The sequence below is a fragment of the Schistocerca nitens genome, chromosome 8 (genome assembly GCF_023898315.1).
Source record: "Schistocerca nitens isolate TAMUIC-IGC-003100 chromosome 8, iqSchNite1.1, whole genome shotgun sequence".
Taxonomy (NCBI): Eukaryota; Metazoa; Arthropoda; class Insecta; order Orthoptera; family Acrididae; genus Schistocerca; species Schistocerca nitens.
The window spans coordinates 8954348-8973447 of record NC_064621.1 but is presented as its reverse complement, the minus strand read 5'-3'; positions in this window follow the sequence as shown (position 1 = coordinate 8973447).

The following is a 19100-nucleotide window of genomic DNA, read 5'->3' as shown; positions in this document are numbered from 1 at the left end:
TGAGTCTAGATTTTCGAATCCGACGCAAAACTGACAGTTGATTGTAACGTTCAGAGCCTGTTAATGACGATGGAACACACAAATCGCGTCGCGATTCAATACATCGTCCTCCAGCCGACTTGTCTCCAAGGGTCTAGTGCTGCCTCGGGCACCTTATGGTCGTTCCTCTGTGAGTCTAGATTTTCGAATCCGACGCAAAACTGACAGTTAATTGTAAGGTTCAGAGCCCCTTAATGACAATGGAACACACAAATCGCGTCGCGATTCAATACATCGTCTTCCGGCCGACCTGTCTCCAAGGGTCTATTGCTACCTCGGGCACCTTATGGTCGATCTCCTGTGAGTCTAGATTTTCGAATCCGACGCAAAACTGACGGTTAATTGTAACGTTCAGAGCCTGTTAATGACGATGGAACACACAAATCGCGTCGCGATTCAATACATCGTCCTCCGGCCGACCTGCCTCCAAGTGTCTATTGCTGCCTCGGGCACCTTATGGTCGATCTCCTGTGAGTCTAGATTTTCGAATCCGACGCAAAACTGACAGTTAATTGTAACGTTCAGAGCCTGTTAATGACGATGGAACACACAAATCCCGTCGCGATTCAATACATCGTCCTCCGGCCGACCTGTCTCCAAGGGTCTATTGCTGCCTCGGGCACCTTATGGTCGATCTCCTGTGAGTTTAGATATTCGAATCCGACGCTAAACTGACAGTTAATTGTAACGTTCAGAGCCTGTTAATGACGATGGAACACACAAATTGCGTCGCGATTCAATACATCGTCGTCCAGCCGATTTGTCTCCAAGGGTCTAGTGCTGCCTCGGGCACCTTATGGTCGTTCCTTTGTGAGTCTAGATTTTCGAATCCGACGCAAAACTGACAGTTAATTGTAACGTTCAGAGCCTGTTAATGACGATGGAACACACAAATCGCGTCGCGATTCAATACATCGTCCTCCAGCCGACTTGTCTCCAAGGGTCTAGTGCTGCCTCGGGCACCTTATGGTCGTTCCTTTGTGAGTCTAGATTTTCGAATCCGACGCAAAACTGACAGTTAATTGTAACGTTCAGAGCCTGTTAATGACGATGGAACACACAAATCGCGTCGCGATTCAATACATCGTCCTCCGGCCGACCTGTCTCCAAGGGTCTATTGCTGCCTCGGGCACCTTATGGTCGATCTCCTGTGAGTCTAGATTTTCGAATCCGACGCAAAACTGACAGTTAATTGTAACGTTCAGAGCCTGTTAATGACGATGGAACACACTAATCCCGTCGCGATTCAATACATCGTCCTCCGGCCGACCTGCCTCCAAGGGTCTATTGCTGCCTCGGGCACCTTATGGTCGATCTCCTGTGAGTTTAGATATTCGAATCCGACGCTAAACTGACAGTTAATTGTAACGTTCAGAGCCTGTTAATGACGATGGAACACACAAATTGCGTCGCGATTCAATACATCGTCGTCCAGCCGATTTGTCTCCAAGGGTCTAGTGCTGCCTCGGGCACCTTATGGTCGATCTCCTGTGAGTCTAGATTTTCGAATCCGACGCAAAACTGACAGTTAATTGTAAGGTTCAGAGCCTGTTCATGACGATGGAACACACAAATTGCGTCGCGATTCAATACATCGTCCTCCGGCCGACCTGTCTCCAAGGGTCTATTGCTGCCTCGGGCACCTTATGGTCGTTCTCCTGTGAGTCTAGATTTTCGAATCCGACGCAAAACTGACAGTTGATTGTAACGTTCAGAGCCTGTTAATGACGATGGAACACACAAATCGCGTCGCGATTCAATACATCGTCCTCCAGCCGACTTGTCTCCTAGGGTCTAGTGCTGCCTCGGGCACCTTATGGTCGTTCCTCTGTGAGTCTAGATTTTCGAATCCGACGCAAAACTGACAGTTAATTGTAAGGTTCAGAGCCCCTTAATGACAACGGAACACACAAATTGCGTCGCAATTCAATACATCGTCTTCCGGCCGACCTGTCTCCAAGGGTCTATTGCTGCCTCGGGCACCTTATGGTCGATCTCCTGTGAGTCTAGATTTTCGAATCCGACGCAAAACTGACAGTTAATTGTAACGTTCAGAGCCTGTTAATGACGATGGAACACACAAATCGCGTCGCGATTCAATACATCGTCCTCCGGCCGACCTGTCTCCAAGGGTCTATTGCTGCTTCGGGCACCTTATGGTCGATCTCCTGTGAGTCTAGATTTTCGAATCCGACGCAAAACTGACAGTTAATTGTAACGTTCAGAGCCTGTTAATGACGATGGAACACACAAATCGCGTCGCGATTCAATACATCGTCCTCCGGCCGACCTGTCTCCAAGGGTCTATTGCTGCCTCGGGCACCTTATGGTCGATCTCCTGTGAGTCTAGATTTTCGAATCCGACGCAAAACTGACAGTTGATTGTAAGGTTCAGAGCCTGTTAATGACGATAGAACACACAAATTGCGTCGCGATTCAATACATCGTCCTCCGGCCGACCTGTCTCCAAGGGTCTATTGCTGCCTCGGGCACCTTATGGTCGTTCTCCTGAGTGTCTAGATTTTCGAATCCGACGCAAAACTGACAGTTAATTGTAACGTTCAGAGCCTGTTAATGACGATGGAACACACAAATCGCGTCGCGATTCAATACATCGTCCTCCAGCCGACCTGTCTCCAAGGGTCTATTGCTGCCTCGGGCACCTTATGGTCGTTCTCCTGTGAGTCTAGATTTTCGAATCCGACGCAAAACTGACAGTTAATTGTAAGGTTCAGGGCCTCTTAATGACAATGGAACACACAAATCGCGTCGCGATTCAATACATCGTCCTCCGGCCGACCTGTCTCCAAGGGTCTATTGCTGCCTCGGGCACCTTATGGTCGATCTCCTGTAAGTCTAGATTTTCGAATCCGACGCAAAACTGACAGTTAATTGTAACGTCCAGAGCCTGTTAATGACGATGGAACACACAAATCCCGTCGCGATTCAATACATCCTCCTCCGGCCGACCTGTCTCCAAGGATCTAGTGCTGCCTCGGGCACCTTATGATCGATCTCCTGTGAGTCTAGATTTTCGAATCCGACGCAAAACTTACAGTTAATTGCAAGGTTCACAGCCTCTTAATTACAATGGAACACACAAATCGCGTCGCAATACAATACGTCGTCCTCCGGCCGACCTGTCTCCAAGGGTCTATTGCTGCCTCGGGCACCTTATGGTCGACCTCCTGTGAGTCTAGATTTTCAATCCGACGCAAAACTGACTGTTAATTGTAACGTTCAGAGCCTGTTAATGACGATGGAACACACAAATTGCGTCGCGATTCAATACATCGTCCTCCAGCCGACTTGTCTCCAAGGGTCTAGCGCTGCCTCGGACACCGTATGGTCGTTCTCCTGTGAGTCTTGATTTTCGAATCCGACGCAAAACTGACAGTTAATTGTAAGGCTCAGAGCCTCTTAATGGCAATGGAACACACAAATCGCGTCGCGATTCAATACATCGTCCTCCGGCCGACTTGTTTCCAAGGGACTATTGCTGCCTCGGGCACCTTATGGTCGATCTCCTGTGAGTCTAGATTTTCGAAACCGACGCAGTTAATTGTAACGTTCAGAGCCTGTTAATGACGATGGAACACACAAATCCCGTCGCGATTCAATACATCGTCCTCCGGCCGACCTGTCTCCAAGGGTCTATTGCTGCCTCGGGCACCTTATGGTCGATCTCCTTTGAGTCTAGATTTTCGAATCCGACGCCAAACTGACAGTTAATTGTAACGTTCAGAGCCTGTTAATGACGATGGAACACACAAATCTTGTCGCGATTCAAAACATCGTCCTCCGGCCGACCTGTCTCCAAGGGTCTATTGCTGCCTCGGGCACCTTATGGTCGATCTCCTGTGAGTCTAGATTTTCGAATCCGACGCAAAACTGACAGTTAATTGTAACGTTCAGAGCCTGTCAATGACGATGGAACACACAAATCGCGTCGCGATTCAATACATCGTCCTCCGGCCGACCTGACTCCAAGTGTCTATTGCTGCCTCGGGCACCTTATGGTCGATCTCCTGTGAGTCTAGATTTTCGAATCCGACGCAAAACTGACAGTTATTTGTAACGTTCAGAGCCTGTTAATGACGATGGAACACACAAATCCCGTCGCGATTCAATACATCGTCCTCCGGCCGACCTGTCTCCAAGGGTCTATTGCTGCCTCGGGCACCTTATGGTCGATGTCTTGTGAGTCTAGATTTTCGAATCCGACGCCAAACTGACAGTTAATTGTAACGTTCAGAGCCTGTTAATGACGATGGAACACAAAAATCCCGTCGCTATTCAATACATCGTCCTCCGGCCGACCTGTCTCCAAGGGTCTATTGCTGCCTCGGGCACCTTATGGTCGATCTCCTGTGAGTCTAGATTTTCGAATCCGACGCAAAACTGACAGTTAATTGTAAGGTTCAGAGCCTCGTAATGACAATGGAACACACAAATCGCGTCGCGATTCAATACATCGTCCTCCGGCCGACCTGTCTCCAAGGGTCTATTGCTGCCTCGGGCACCTTATGGTCCATCTCCTGTGAGTCTAGATTTTCGAATCCGACGCAAAACTGACAGTTAATTGTAACGTTCAGAGCCTGTTAATGACGATGGAACACACAAATCCCGTCGCGATTCAATACATCGTCCTCCGGCCGACCTGTCTCCAAGGGTCTATTGCTGCCTCGGGCACCTTATGGTCGATCTCCTGTGAGTTTAGATTTTCGAATCCGACGCAAAACTGACAGTTAATTGTAACGTTCAGAGCCTGTTAATGACGATGGAACACACAAATCGCGTCGCGATTCAATACATCGTCCTCCAGCCGACTTGTCTCCAAGGGTCTAGTGCTGCCTCGGGCACCTTTTGGTCGTTCCTTTGTGAGTCTAGATTTTCGAATCCGACGCAAAACTGACAGTTAATTGTAACGTTCAGAGCCTGTTAATGACGATGGAACACACAAATCGCGTCGCGATTCAATACATCGTCCTCCGGCCGACCTGTCTCCAAGGGTCTATTGCTGCCTCGGGCACCTTATGGTCGATCTCCTGTGAGTCTAGATTTTCGAATCCGACGCAAAACTGACAGTTAATTGTAACGTTCAGAGCCTGTTAATGACGATGGAACACACAAATCCCGTCGCGATTCAATACATCGTCCTCCGGCCGACCTGCCTCCAAGGGTCTATTGCTGCCTCGGGCACCTTATGGTCGATCTCCTGTGAGTCTAGATTTTCGAAACCGACGCAAACCTGACAGTTAATTGTAACGTTCAGAGCCTGTAAATGACGATGGAACACACAAATCGCGTCGCGATTCAATACATCGTCCTCCAGACGACTTGTCTCCAAGGGTCTAGTGCTGCCACGGGCACCTTATTGTCGTTCTCCTGTGAGTCTAGATTTTCGAATCCGACGCAAAACTGACAGTTAATTGTAACGTTCAGAGCCTGTTAATGACGATGGAACACACAAATGGCGTCGCGATTCAATACATCGTCCTCCGGCCGACCTGTCTCCAAGGGTCTATTGCTGCCTCGGGCACCTTATGGTCGATCTCCTGTGAGTCTAGATTTTCGAATCCGACGCAAAACTGACAGTTAATTGTAACGTTCAGAGCCTGTTAATGACGATGGAACACACAAATCCCGTCGCGATACAATACATCGTCCTCCGGCCGACCTGTCTCCAAGGGTCTATTGCTGCCTCGGGCACCTTATGGTCGATCTCCTGTGAGTTTAGATTTTCGAATCCGACGCAAAACTGACAGTTAATTGTAACGTTCAGAGCCTGTTAATGACGATGGAACACACAAATTGCGTCGCGATTCAATACATCGTCGTCCAGCCGATTTGTCTCCAAGGGTCTAGTGCTGCCTCGGGCACCTTATGGTCGATCTCCTGTGAGTCTAGATTTTCGAATCCGACGCAAAACTGACAGTTAATTGTAAGGTTCAGAGCCTGTTCATGACGATGGAACACACAAATTGCGTCGCGATTCAATACATCGTCCTCCGGCCGACCTGTCTCCAAGGGTCTATTGCTGCCTCGGGCACCTTATGGTCGTTCTCCTGTGAGTCTAGATTTTCGAATCCGACGCAAAACTGACAGTTGATTGTAACGTTCAGAGCCTGTTAATGACGATGGAACACACAATTCGCGTCGCGATTCAATACATCGTCCTCCAGCCGACTTGTCTCCTAGGGTCTAGTGCTGCCTCGGGCACCTTATGGTCGTTCCTCTGTGAGTCTAGATTTTCGAATCCGACGCAAAACTGACAGTTAATTGTAAGGTTCAGAGCCCCTTAATGACAACGGAACACACAAATTGCGTCGCAATTCAATACATCGTCTTCCGGCCGACCTGTCTCCAAGGGTCTATTGCTGCCTCGGGCACCTTATGGTCGATCTCCTGTGAGTCTAGATTTTCGAATCCGACGCAAAACTGACAGTTAATTGTAACGTTCAGAGCCTGTTAATGACGATGGAACACACAAATCGCGTCGCGATTCAATACATCGTCCTCCGGCCGACCTGTCTCCAAGGGTCTATTGCTGCTTCGGGCACCTTATGGTCGATCTCCTGTGAGTCTAGATTTTCGAATCCGACGCAAAACTGACAGTTGATTGTAACGTTCAGAGCCTGTTAATGACGATGGAACACACAAATCGCGTCGCGATTCAATACATCGTCCTCCGGCCGACCTGTCTCCAAGGGTCTATTGCTGCCTCGGGCACCTTATGGTCGATCTCCTGTGAGTCTAGATTTTCGAATCCGACGCAAAACTGACAGTTAATTGTAAGGTTCAGAGCCTCGTAATGACAATGGAACACACAAATCGCGTCGCGATTCAATACATCGTCCTCCGGCCGACCTGTCTCCAAGGGTCTATTGCTGCCTCGGGCACCTTATGGTCCATCTCCTGTGAGTCTAGATTTTCGAATCCGACGCAAAACTGACAGTTAATTGTAACGTTCAGAGCCTGTTAATGACGATGGAACACACAAATCCCGTCGCGATTCAATACATCGTCCTCCAGCCGACCTGTCTCCAAGGGTCTATTGCTGCCTCGGGCACCTTATGGTCGATCTCCTGTGAGTCTAGATTTTCGAATCCGACGCAAAACTGACAGTTAATTGTAACGTTCAGAGCCTGTTAATGACGATGGAACACACAAATCCCGTCGCGATACAATACATCGTCCTCCGGCCGACCTGTCTCCAAGGGTCTATTGCTGCCTCGGGCACCTTATGGTCGATCTCCTGTGAGTTTAGATTTTCGAATCCGACGCAAAACTGACAGTTAATTGTAACGTTCAGAGCCTGTTAATGACGATGGAACACACAAATTGCGTCGCGATTCAATACATCGTCGTCCAGCCGATTTGTCTCCAAGGGTCTAGTGCTGCCTCGGGCACCTTATGGTCGATCTCCTGTGAGTCTAGATTTTCGAATCCGACGCAAAACTGACAGTTAATTGTAAGGTTCAGAGCCTGTTCATGACGATGGAACACACAAATTGCGTCGCGATTCAATACATCGTCCTCCGGCCGACCTGTCTCCAAGGGTCTATTGCTGCCTCGGGCACCTTATGGTCGTTCTCCTGTGAGTCTAGATTTTCGAATCCGACGCAAAACTGACAGTTGATTGTAACGTTCAGAGCCTGTTAATGACGATGGAACACACAATTCGCGTCGCGATTCAATACATCGTCCTCCAGCCGACTTGTCTCCTAGGGTCTAGTGCTGCCTCGGGCACCTTATGGTCGTTCCTCTGTGAGTCTAGATTTTCGAATCCGACGCAAAACTGACAGTTAATTGTAAGGTTCAGAGCCCCTTAATGACAACGGAACACACAAATTGCGTCGCAATTCAATACATCGTCTTCCGGCCGACCTGTCTCCAAGGGTCTATTGCTGCCTCGGGCACCTTATGGTCGATCTCCTGTGAGTCTAGATTTTCGAATCCGACGCAAAACTGACAGTTAATTGTAACGTTCAGAGCCCGTTAATGACGATGGAACACACAAATCGCGTCGCGATTCAATACATCGTCCTCCGGCCGACCTGTCTCCAAGGGTCTATTGCTGCTTCGGGCACCTTATGGTCGATCTCCTGTGAGTCTAGATTTTCGAATCCGACGCAAAACTGACAGTTAATTGTAACGTTCAGAGCCTGTTAATGACGATGGAACACACAAATCGCGTCGCGATTCAATACATCGTCCTCCGGCCGACCTGTCTCCAAGGGTCTATTGCTGCCTCGGGCACCTTATGGTCGATCTCCTGTGAGTCTAGATTTTCGAATCCGACGCAAAACTGACAGTTAATTGTAACGTCCAGAGCCTGTTAATGACGATAGAACACACAAATTGCGTCGCGATTCAATACATCTCCTCCGGCCGACCTGTCTCCAAGGGTCTATTGCTGCCTCGGGCACCTTATGGTCGTTCTCCTGTGAGTCTAGATTTTCGAATCCGACGCAAAAGTGACAGTTAATCGTAATGTTCAGAGCCTGTTAATGACGATGGAACACACAAATCGCGTCGCGATTCAATACATCGTCCTCCAGCCGACCTGTCTCCAAGGGTCTAGTGCTGCCTCGGGCACCTTATGGTCGTTCTCCTGTGAGTCTAGATTTTCGAATCCGACGCAAAACTGACAGTTAATTGAAGGTTCAGGGCCTCTTAATGACAATGGAACACACAAATCGCGTCGCGATTCAATACATCGTCCTCCGGCCGACCTGTCTCCAAGGGTCTATTGCTGCCTCGGGCACCTTATGGTCGATCTCCTGTGAGTCTAGATTTTCGAATCCGACGCAAAACTGACAGTTAATTGTAACGTCCAGAGCCTGTTAATGACGATGGAACACACAAATCCCGTCGCGATTCAATACATCCTCCTCCGGCCGACCTGTCTCCAAGGGTCTAGTGCTGCCTCGGGCCCCTTATGGTCGATCTCCTGTGAGTCTAGATTTTCGAATCCGACGCAAAACTTACAGTTAATTGTAAGGTTCACAGCCTCTTAATTACAATGGAACACACAAATCGCGTCGCAATACAATACGTCGTCCTCCGGCCGACCTGTCTCCAAGGGTCTATTGCTGCCTCGGGCACCTTATGGTCGACCTCCTGTGAGTCTAGATTTACAATCCGACGCAAAACTGACTGTTAATTGTAACGTTCAGAGCCTGTTAATGACGATGGAACACACAAATTGCGTCGCGATTCAATACATCGTCCTCCAGCCGACTTGTCTCCAAGGGTCTAGTGCTGCCTCGGACACCGTATGGTCGTTCTCCTGTGAGTCTTGATTTTCGAATCCGACGCAAAACTGACAGTTAATTGTAAGGCTCAGAGCCTCTTAATGGCAATGGAACACACAAATCGCGTCGCGATTCAATACATCGTCCTCCGGCCGACTTGTTTCCAAGGGACTATTGCTGCCTCGGGCACCTTATGGTCGATCTCCTGTGAGTCTAGATTTTCGAAACCGACGCAGTTAATTGTAACGTTCAGAGCCTGTTAATGACGATGGAACACACAAATCCCGTCGCGATTCAATACATCGTCCTCCGGCCGACCTGTCTCCAAGGGTCTATTGCTGCCTCGGGCACCTTATGGTCGATCTCCTTTGAGTCTAGATTTTCGAATCCGACGCCAAACTGACAGTTAATTGTAACGTTCAGAGCCTGTTAATGACGATGGAACACACAAATCCCGTCGCGATTCAATACATCGTCCTCCGGCCGACCTGTCTCCAAGGGTCTATTGCTGCCTCGGGCACCTTATGGTCGATCTCCTGTGAGCCTAGATTTTCGAATCCGACGCAAAACTGACAGTTAATTGTAACGTTCAGAGCCTGTTAATGACGATGGAACACACAAATCGCGTCGCGATTCAATACATCGTCCTCCGGCCGACCTGCCTCCAAGTGTCTATTGCTGCCTCGGGCACCTTATGGTCGATCTCCTGTGAGTCTAGATTTTCGAATCCGACGCAAAACTGACAGTTAATTGTAACGTTCAGAGCCTGTTAATGACGATGGAACACACAAATCCCGTCGCGATTCAATAAATCGTCCTCCGGCCGACCTGTCTCCAAGGGTCTATTGCTGCCTCGGGCACCTTATTGTCGTTCTCCTGTGAGTCTAGATTTTCGAATCCGACGCAAAACTGACAGTTAATTGTAACGTTCAGAGCCTGTTAATGACGATGGAACACACAAATGGCGTCGCGATTCAATACATCGTCCTCCAGCCGACCTGTCTCCAAGGGTCTATTGCTGCCTCGGGCACCTTATGGTCGATCTCCTGTGAGTCTAGATTTTCGAATCCGACGCAAAACTGACAGTTAATTGTAACGTTCAGAGCCTGTTAATGACGATGGAACACACAAATCCCGTCGCGATACAATACATCGTCCTCCGGCCGACCTGTCTCCAAGGGTCTATTGCTGCCTCGGGCACCTTATGGTCGATCTCCTGTGAGTTTAGATTTTCGAATCCGACGCAAAACTGACAGTTGATTGTAACGTTCAGAGCCTGTTAATGACGATGGAACACACAAATCGCGTCGCGATTCAATACATCGTCCTCCAGCCGACTTGTCTCCTAGGGTCTAGTGCTGTCTCGGGCACCTTATGGTCGTTCCTCTGTGAGTCTAGATTTTCGAATCCGACGCAAAACTGACAGTTAATTGTAAGGTTCAGAGCCCCTTAATGACAGCGGAACACACAAATTGCGTCGCAATTCAATACATCGTTTTCCGGCCGACCTGTCTCCAAGGATCTATTGCTGCCTCGGGCACCTTATGGTCGATCTCCTGTGAGTCTAGATTTTCGAATCCGACGCAAAACTGACAGTTAATTGTAACGTTCAGAGCCTGTTAATGACGATGGAACACACAAATTGCGTCGCGATTCAATACATCGTCCTCCGGCCGACCTGTCTCCAAGGGTCTATTGCTGCCTCGGGCACCTTATGGTCGATCTCCTGTGAGTCTAGATTTTCGAATCCGACGCAAAACTGACAGTTAATTGTAAGGTTCAGAGCCCCTTAATGACAATGGAACACACAAATTGCGTCGCGATTCAATACATCGTCTTCCGGCCGACCTGTCTCCAAGGGTCTATTGCTGCCTCGGGCACCTTATGGTCCATCTCCTGTGAGTCTAGATTTTCGAATCCGACGCAAAACTGACAGTTAATTGTAACGTTCAGAGCCTGTTAATGACGATGGAACACACAAATCGCGTCGCGATTCAATACATCGTCCTCCGGCCGACCTGCCTCCAAGTGTCTATTGCTGCCTCGGACACCTTATGGTCGTTCACCTGTGAGTCTAGATTTTCGAATCCGACGCAAAACTGACAGTTAATTGTAACGTTCAGAGCCTGTTAATGACGATGGAACACACAAATCGCGTCGAGATTCAATACATCGTCCTCCGGCCGACCTGTCTCCAAGGGTCTAGTGCTGCCTCGGGCACCCTATGGTCGTTCTCCTGTGAGTCTAGATTTTCGAATCCGACGCAAAACTGACAGTTAATTGTAAGGTTCAGGGCCTCTTAATGACAATGGAACACACAAATCGCGTCGCGATTCAATACATCGTCCTCCGGCCGACCTGTCTCCAAGGGTCTATTGCTGCCTCGGGCACCTTATGTTCGATCTCCTGTGAGTCTAGATTTTCGAATCCGACGCAAAACTGACAGTTAATTGTAACGTTCAGAGCCTGTTAATGACGATGGAACACACAAATCGCGTCGCGATTCAATACATCGTCCTCCGCCGACCTGTCTCCAAGGGTCTATTGCTGCCTCGGGCACCTTATGGTCGATCTCCTGTGAGTCTAGATTTTCGAATCCGACGCAAAACTGACAGTTAATTGTAACGTCCAGAGCCTGTTAATGACGATGGAACACACAAATCCCGTCGAGATTCAATACATCGTCCTCCGGCCGACCTGTCTCCAAGGGTCTATTGCTGCCTCGGGCACCTTATGGTCGATCTCCTGTGAGTCTAGATTTTCGAATCCGACGCCAAACTGACAGTTAATTGTAACGTTCAGAGCCTGTTAATGACGATGGAACACACAAATCGCGTCGCGATTCAATACATCGTCTTCCGGCCGACCTGTCTCCAAGGGTCTATTGCTGCCTCGGGCACCTTATGGTCGATCTCCTGTGAGTCTAGATTTTCGAATCCGACGCAAAACTGACGGTTAATTGTAACGTTCAGAGCCTGTTAATGACGATGGAACACACAAATCGCGTCGCGATTCAGTACATCGTCCTCCGGCCGACCTGCCTCCACGTGTCTATTGCTGCCTCGGGCACCTTATGGTCGATCTCCTGTGAGTCTAGATTTTCGAATCCGACGCAAAACTGACAGTTAATTGTAACGTTCAAAGCCTGTTAATGACGATGGAACACACAAATCCCGTCGCGATTCAATACATCGTCCTCCGGCCGACCTGTCTCCAAGGGTCTATTGCTGCCTCGGGCACCTTATGGTCGATCTCCTGTGAGTCTAGATTTTCGAATCCGACGCAAAACTGACAGTTAATTGTAACATTCAGAGCCTGTTAATGACGATGGAACACACAAATCGCGTCGCGATTCAATACATCGTCCTCCAGCCGACCTGTCTCCAAGGGTCTATTCCTGCCTCGGGCACCTTATGGTCGATCTCCTGTGAGTCTAGATTTTCGAATCCGACGCAAAACTGACAGTTAATTGTAAGGTTCAGAGACTGTTCATGACGATGGAACACACAAATTGCGTCGAGATTCAATACATCGTCCTCCGGCCGACCTGTCTCCAAGGGTCTATTGCTGCCTCGGGCACCTTATGGTCGATCTCCTGTGAGTCTAGATTTTCGAATCCGACGCAAAACTGACAGTTAATTGTAACGTTCAGAGCCTGTTAATGACGATGGAACACACAAATCGCGTCGCGATTCAATACATCGTCCTCCGGCCGACCTGTCTCCAAGGGTTTATTGCTGCCTCGGGCACCTTATGGTCGATCTCCTGTGAGTCTAGATTTTCGAATCCGACGCAAAACTGACAGTTGATTGTAACGTTCAGAGCCTGTTAATAACGATGGAACACACAAATTGCGTCGAGATTCAATACATCGTCCTCCGGCCGACCTGTCTCCAAGGGTCTATTGCTGCCTCGGGCACCTTATGGTCGATCTCCTGTGAGTCTAGATTTTCGAATCCGACGCAAAACTGACAGTTAATTGTAACGTTCAGAGCCTGTTAATGACGATGGAACACACAAATCCCGTCGCGATTCAATACATCGTCCTCCGGCCGACCTGTCTCCAAGGGTCTATTGCTGCCTCGGGCACCTTATGGTCGATCTCCTGTGAGTCTAGATTTTCGAATCCGACGCAAAACTGACAGTTGATTGTAACGTTCAGAGCCTGTTAATGACGATGGAACACACAAATCGCGTCGCGATTCAATACATCGTCCTCCGGCCGACCTGTCTCCAAGGGTCTATTGCTGCCTCGGGCACCTTATGGTCGATCTCCTGTGAGTCTAGATTTTCGAATCCGACGCAAAACTGACAGTTAATTGTAACGTTCAGGGCCTGTTAATGACGATGGAACACACAAATCGCGTCGCGATTCAATACATCGTCCTCCGGCCGACCTGCCTCCAAGGGTCTATTGCTGCCTCGGGCACCTTATGGTCGATCTCCTGTGAGTCTAGATTTTCGAAACCGACGCAAACCTGACAGTTAATTCTAACGTTCAGAGCCTGTAAATGACGATGGAACACACAAATCGCGTCGCGATTCAATACATCGTCCTCCGGCCGACCTGTCTCCAAGGGTCTATTGCTGCCTCGGGCACCTTATGGTCGATCTCCTGTGAGTCTAGATTTTCGAATCCGACGCAAAACTGACAGTTAATTGTAACGTTCAGAGCCTGTTAATGACGATGGAACACACAAATCGCGTCGCGATTCAATACATCGTCCTCCAGCCGACCTGTCTCCAAGGGTCTATTGCTGCCTCGGGCACCTTATGGTCGATCTCCTGTGAGTCTAGATTTTCGAATCCGACGCAAAACTGACAGTTAATTGTAAGGTTCAGAGCCTGTTCATGACGATGGAACACACAAATTGCGTCGAGATTCAATACATCGTCCTCCGGCCGACCTGTCTCCAAGGGTCTATTGCTGCCTCGGGCACCTTATGGTCGATCTCCTGTGAGTCTAGATTTTCGAATCCGACGCAAAACTGACAGTTAATTGTAACGTTCAGAGCCTGTTAATGACGATGGAACACACAAATCGCGTCGCGATTCAATACATCGTCCTCCGGCCGACCTGTCTCCAAGGGTCTATTGCTGCCTCGGGCACCTTATGGTCGATCTCCTGTGAGTCTAGATTTTCGAATCCGACGCAAAACTGACAGTTGATTGTAACGTTCAGAGCCTGTTAATGACGATGGAACACACAAATTGCGTCGCGATTCAATACATCGTCCTCCAGCCGACTTGTCTCCAAGGGTCTAGTGCTGCCTCGGGCACCTTATGGTCGTTCCTTTGTGAGTCTAGATTTTCGAATCCGACGCAAAACTGACAGTTAATTGTAACGTTCAGAGCCTGTTAATGACGATGGAACACACAAATCGCGTCGCGATTCAATACATCGTCCTCCGGCCGACCTGTCTCCAAGGGTCTATTGCTGCCTCGGGCACGTTATGGTCGATCTCCTGTGAGTCTAGATTTTCGAATCCGACGCAAAACTGACAGTTAATTGTAACGTTCAGAGCCTGTTAATGACGATGGAACACACAAATCCCGTCGCGATTCAATACATCGTCCTCCGGCCGACCTGCCTCCAAGGGTCTATTGCTGCCTCGGGCACCTTATGGTCGATCTCCTGTGAGTCTAGATTTTCGAAACCGACGCAAAACTGACAGTTAATTGTAACGTTCAGAGCCTGTTAATGACGATGGAACACACAAATCGCGTCGCGATTCAATACATCGTCCTCCAGACGACTTGTCTCCAAGGGTCTAGTGCTGCCTCGGGCACCTTATTGTCGTTCTCCTGTGAGTCTAGATTTTCGAATCCGACGCAAAACTGACAGTTAATTGTAACGTTCAGAGCCTGTTAATGACGATGGAACACACAAATCGCGTCGCGATTCAATACATCGTCCTCCAGCCGACCTGTCTCCAAGGGTCTATTGCTGCCTCGGGCACCTTATGGTCGATCTCTTGTGAGTCTAGATTTTCGAATCCGACGCAAAACTGACAGTTAATTGTAACGTTCAGAGCCTGTTAATGACGATGGAACACACAAATCCCGTCGCGATACAATACATCGTCCTCCGGCCGACCTGTCTCCAAGGGTCTATTGCTGCCTCGGGCACCTTATGGTCGATCTCCTGTGAGTTTAGATTTTCGAATCCGACGCAAAACTGACAGTTAATTGTAACGTTCAGAGCCTGTTAATGACGATGGAACACACAAATTGCGTCGCGATTCAATACATCGTCGTCCAGCCGATTTGTCTCCAAGGGTCTAGTGCTGCCTCGAGCACCTTATGGTCGATCTCCTGTGAGTCTAGATTTTCGAATCCGACGCGAAACTGACAGTTAATTGTAAGGTTCAGAGCCTGTTCATGACGATGGAACACACAAATTGCGTCGCGATTCAATACATCGTCGTCCAGCCGATTTGTCTCCAAGGGTCTAGTGCTGCCTCGAGCACCTTATGGTCGATCTCCTGTGAGTCTAGATTTTCGAATCCGACGCGAAACTGACAGTTAATTGTAAGGTTCAGAGCCTGTTCATGACGATGGAACACACAAATTGCGTCGCGATTCAATACATCGTCCTCCGGCCGACCTGTCTCCAAGGGTCTATTGCTGCCTCGGGCACCTTATGGTCGTTCTCCTGTGAGTCTAGATTTTCGAATCCGACGCAAAACTGACAGTTGATTGTAACGTTCAGAGCCTGTTAATGACGATGGAACACACAAATCGCGTCGCGATTCAATACATCGTCCTCCAGCCGACTTGTCTCCTAGGGTCTAGTGCTGCCTCGGGCACCTTATGGTCATTCCTCTGTGAGTCTAGATTTTCGAATCCGACGCAAAACTGACAGTTAATTGTAAGGTTCAGAGCCCCTTAATGACAACGGAACACAGAAATTGCGTCGCAATTCAATACATCGTCTTCCGGCCGACCTGTCTCCAAGGGTCTATTGCTGCCTCGGGCACCTTATGGTCGATCTCCTGTGAGTCTAGATTTTCGAATCCGACGCAAAACTTACAGTTAATTGTAAGGTTCAGAGCCTGTTCATGACGATAGAACACACAAATTGCGTCGCGATTCAATACATCGTCCTCCGGCCGACCTGTCTCCAAGGGTCTATTGCTGCCTCGGGCACCTTATGGTCGTCCTCCTGTGAGTCTAGATTTTCGAATCCGACGCAAAACTGACAGTTAATTGTAACGTTCAGAGCCTGTTAATGACGATGGAACACACAAATCGCGTCGCGATTCAATACATCGTCCTCCAGCCGACCTGTCTCCAAGGGTCTAGTGCTGCCTCGGGCACCTTATGGTCGTTCTCCTGTGAGTCTAGATTTTCGAATCCGACGCAAAACTGACAGTTAATTGTAAGGTTCAGGGCCTCTTAATGACAATGGAACACACAAATGGCGTCGCGATTCAATACATCGTCCTCCGGCCGACCTGTCTCCAAGGGTCTATTGCTGCCTCGGGCACCTTATGGTCGATCTCCTGTGAGTCTAGATTTTCGAATCCGACGCAAAACTGACAGTTAATTGTAACGTCCAGACCCGTCGCGATTCAATACATCCTCCTCCGGCCGACCTGTCTCCAAGGGTCTAGTGCTGTCCGGGCACCTTATGGTCGATCTCCTGTGAGTCTAGATTTTCGAATCCGACGCAAAACTTACAGTTAATTGTAAGGTTCACAGCCTCTTAATTACAATGGAACACACAAATCGCGTCGCAATACAATACGTCGTCCTCCGGCCGACCTGTCTCCAAGGGTCTATTGCTGCCTCGGGCACCTTATGGTCGACCTCCTGTGAGTCTAGATTTTCAATCCGACGCAAAACTGACTGTTAATTGTAACGTTCAGAGCCTGTTAATGACGATGGAACACACAAATTGCGTCGCGATTCAATACATCGTCCTCCAGCCGACTTGTCTCCAAGGGTCTAGTGCTGCCTCGGACACCGTATGGTCGTTCTCCTGTGAGTCTTGATTTTCGAATCCGACGCAAAACTGACAGTTAATTGTAAGGCTCAGAGCCTCTTAATGGCAATGGAACACACAAATCGCGTCGCGATTCAATACATTGTCCTCCGGCCGACTTGTTTCCAAGGGACTATTGCTGTTTCGGGCACCTTATGGTCGATCTCCTGTGAGTCTAGATTTTCGAAACCGACGCAGTTAATTGTAACGTTCAGAGCCTGTTAATGACGATGGAACACACAAATCCCGTCGCGATTCAATACATCGTCCTCCGGCCGACCTGTCTCCAAGGGTCTATTGCTGCCTCGGGCACCTTATGGTCGATCTCCTTTGAGTCTAGATTTTCGAATCCGACGCCAAACTGACAGTTAAGTGTAACGTTCAGAGCCTGTTAATGACGATGGAACACACAAATCCCGTCGCGATTCAATACATCGTCCTCCGGCCGACCTGTCTCCAAGGGTCTATTGCTGCCTCGGGCACCTTATGGTCGATCTCCTGTGAGTCTAGATTTTCGAATCCGACGCAAAACTGACAGTTAATTGTAACGTTCAGAGCCTGTTAATGACGATGGAACACACAAATCGCGTCGCGATTCAATACATCGTCCTCCGGCCGACCTGTCTCCAAGGGTCTATTGCTGCCTCGGGCACCTTATGGTCGATCTCCTGTGAGTCTAGATTTTCGAATCCGACGCAAAACTGACAGTTAATTGTAAGGTTCAGAGCCTGTTCATGACGATGGAACACACAAATTGCGTCGCGATTCAATACATCGTCCTTCGGCCGACCTGTCTCCAAGGGTCTATTGCTGCCTCGGGCACATTATGGTCGATCTCCTGTGAGTCTAGATTTTCGAATCCGACGCAAAACTGACGGTTAATTGTAACGTTCAGAGCCTGTTAATGACGATGGAACACACAAATTGCGTCGCGATTCAATACATCGTCGTCCAGCCGATTTGTCTCCAAGGGTCTAGTGCAGCTTCGGGCACCATATGGTCGATCTCCTGTGAGTCTAGATTTTCGAATCCGACGCAAAACTGACAGTTAATTGTAAGGTTCAGAGCCTGTTCATGACGATGGAACACACAAATTGCGTCGCGATTCAATACATCGTCCTCCGGCCGACCTGTCTCCAAGGGTCTATTGTTGCCTCGGGCACCTTATGGTCGTCTCCTGTGAGTCTAGATTTTCGAATCCGACGCAAAACTGACAGTTGATTGTAACGTTCAGAGCCTGTTAATGACGATGGAACACACAAATCGCGTCGCGATTCAATACATCGTCCTCCAGCCGACTTGTCTCCAAGGGTCTAGTGCTGCCTCGGGCACCTTATGGTCGATCTCCTGTGAGTCTAGATTTCCGAATCCGACGCAAAACTGACAGTTAATTGTAACGTTCAGAGCCTGTTAATGACGATGGAACACACAAATCGCGTCGCGATTCAATACATCCTCCTCCGGCCGACCTGTCTCCAAGGGTCTATTGCTGCTTCGGGCACCATATGGTCGATCTCCTGTGAGTCTAGATTTTCGAATCCGACGCAAAACTGACAGTTAATTGTAACGTTCAGAGCGTGTTAATGACGATGGAACACACAAATCGCGTCGCGATTCAATACATCGTCCTCCGGCCGACCTGTCTCCAAGGGTCTATTGCTGCCTCGGGCACCTTATGGTCGTCCTCCTGTGAGTCTAGATTTTCGAATCCGACGCAAAACTGACAGTTGATTGTAACGTTCAGAGCCTGTTAATGACGATGGAACACACAAATCGCGTCGCGATTCAATACATCGTCCTCCAGCCGACTTGTC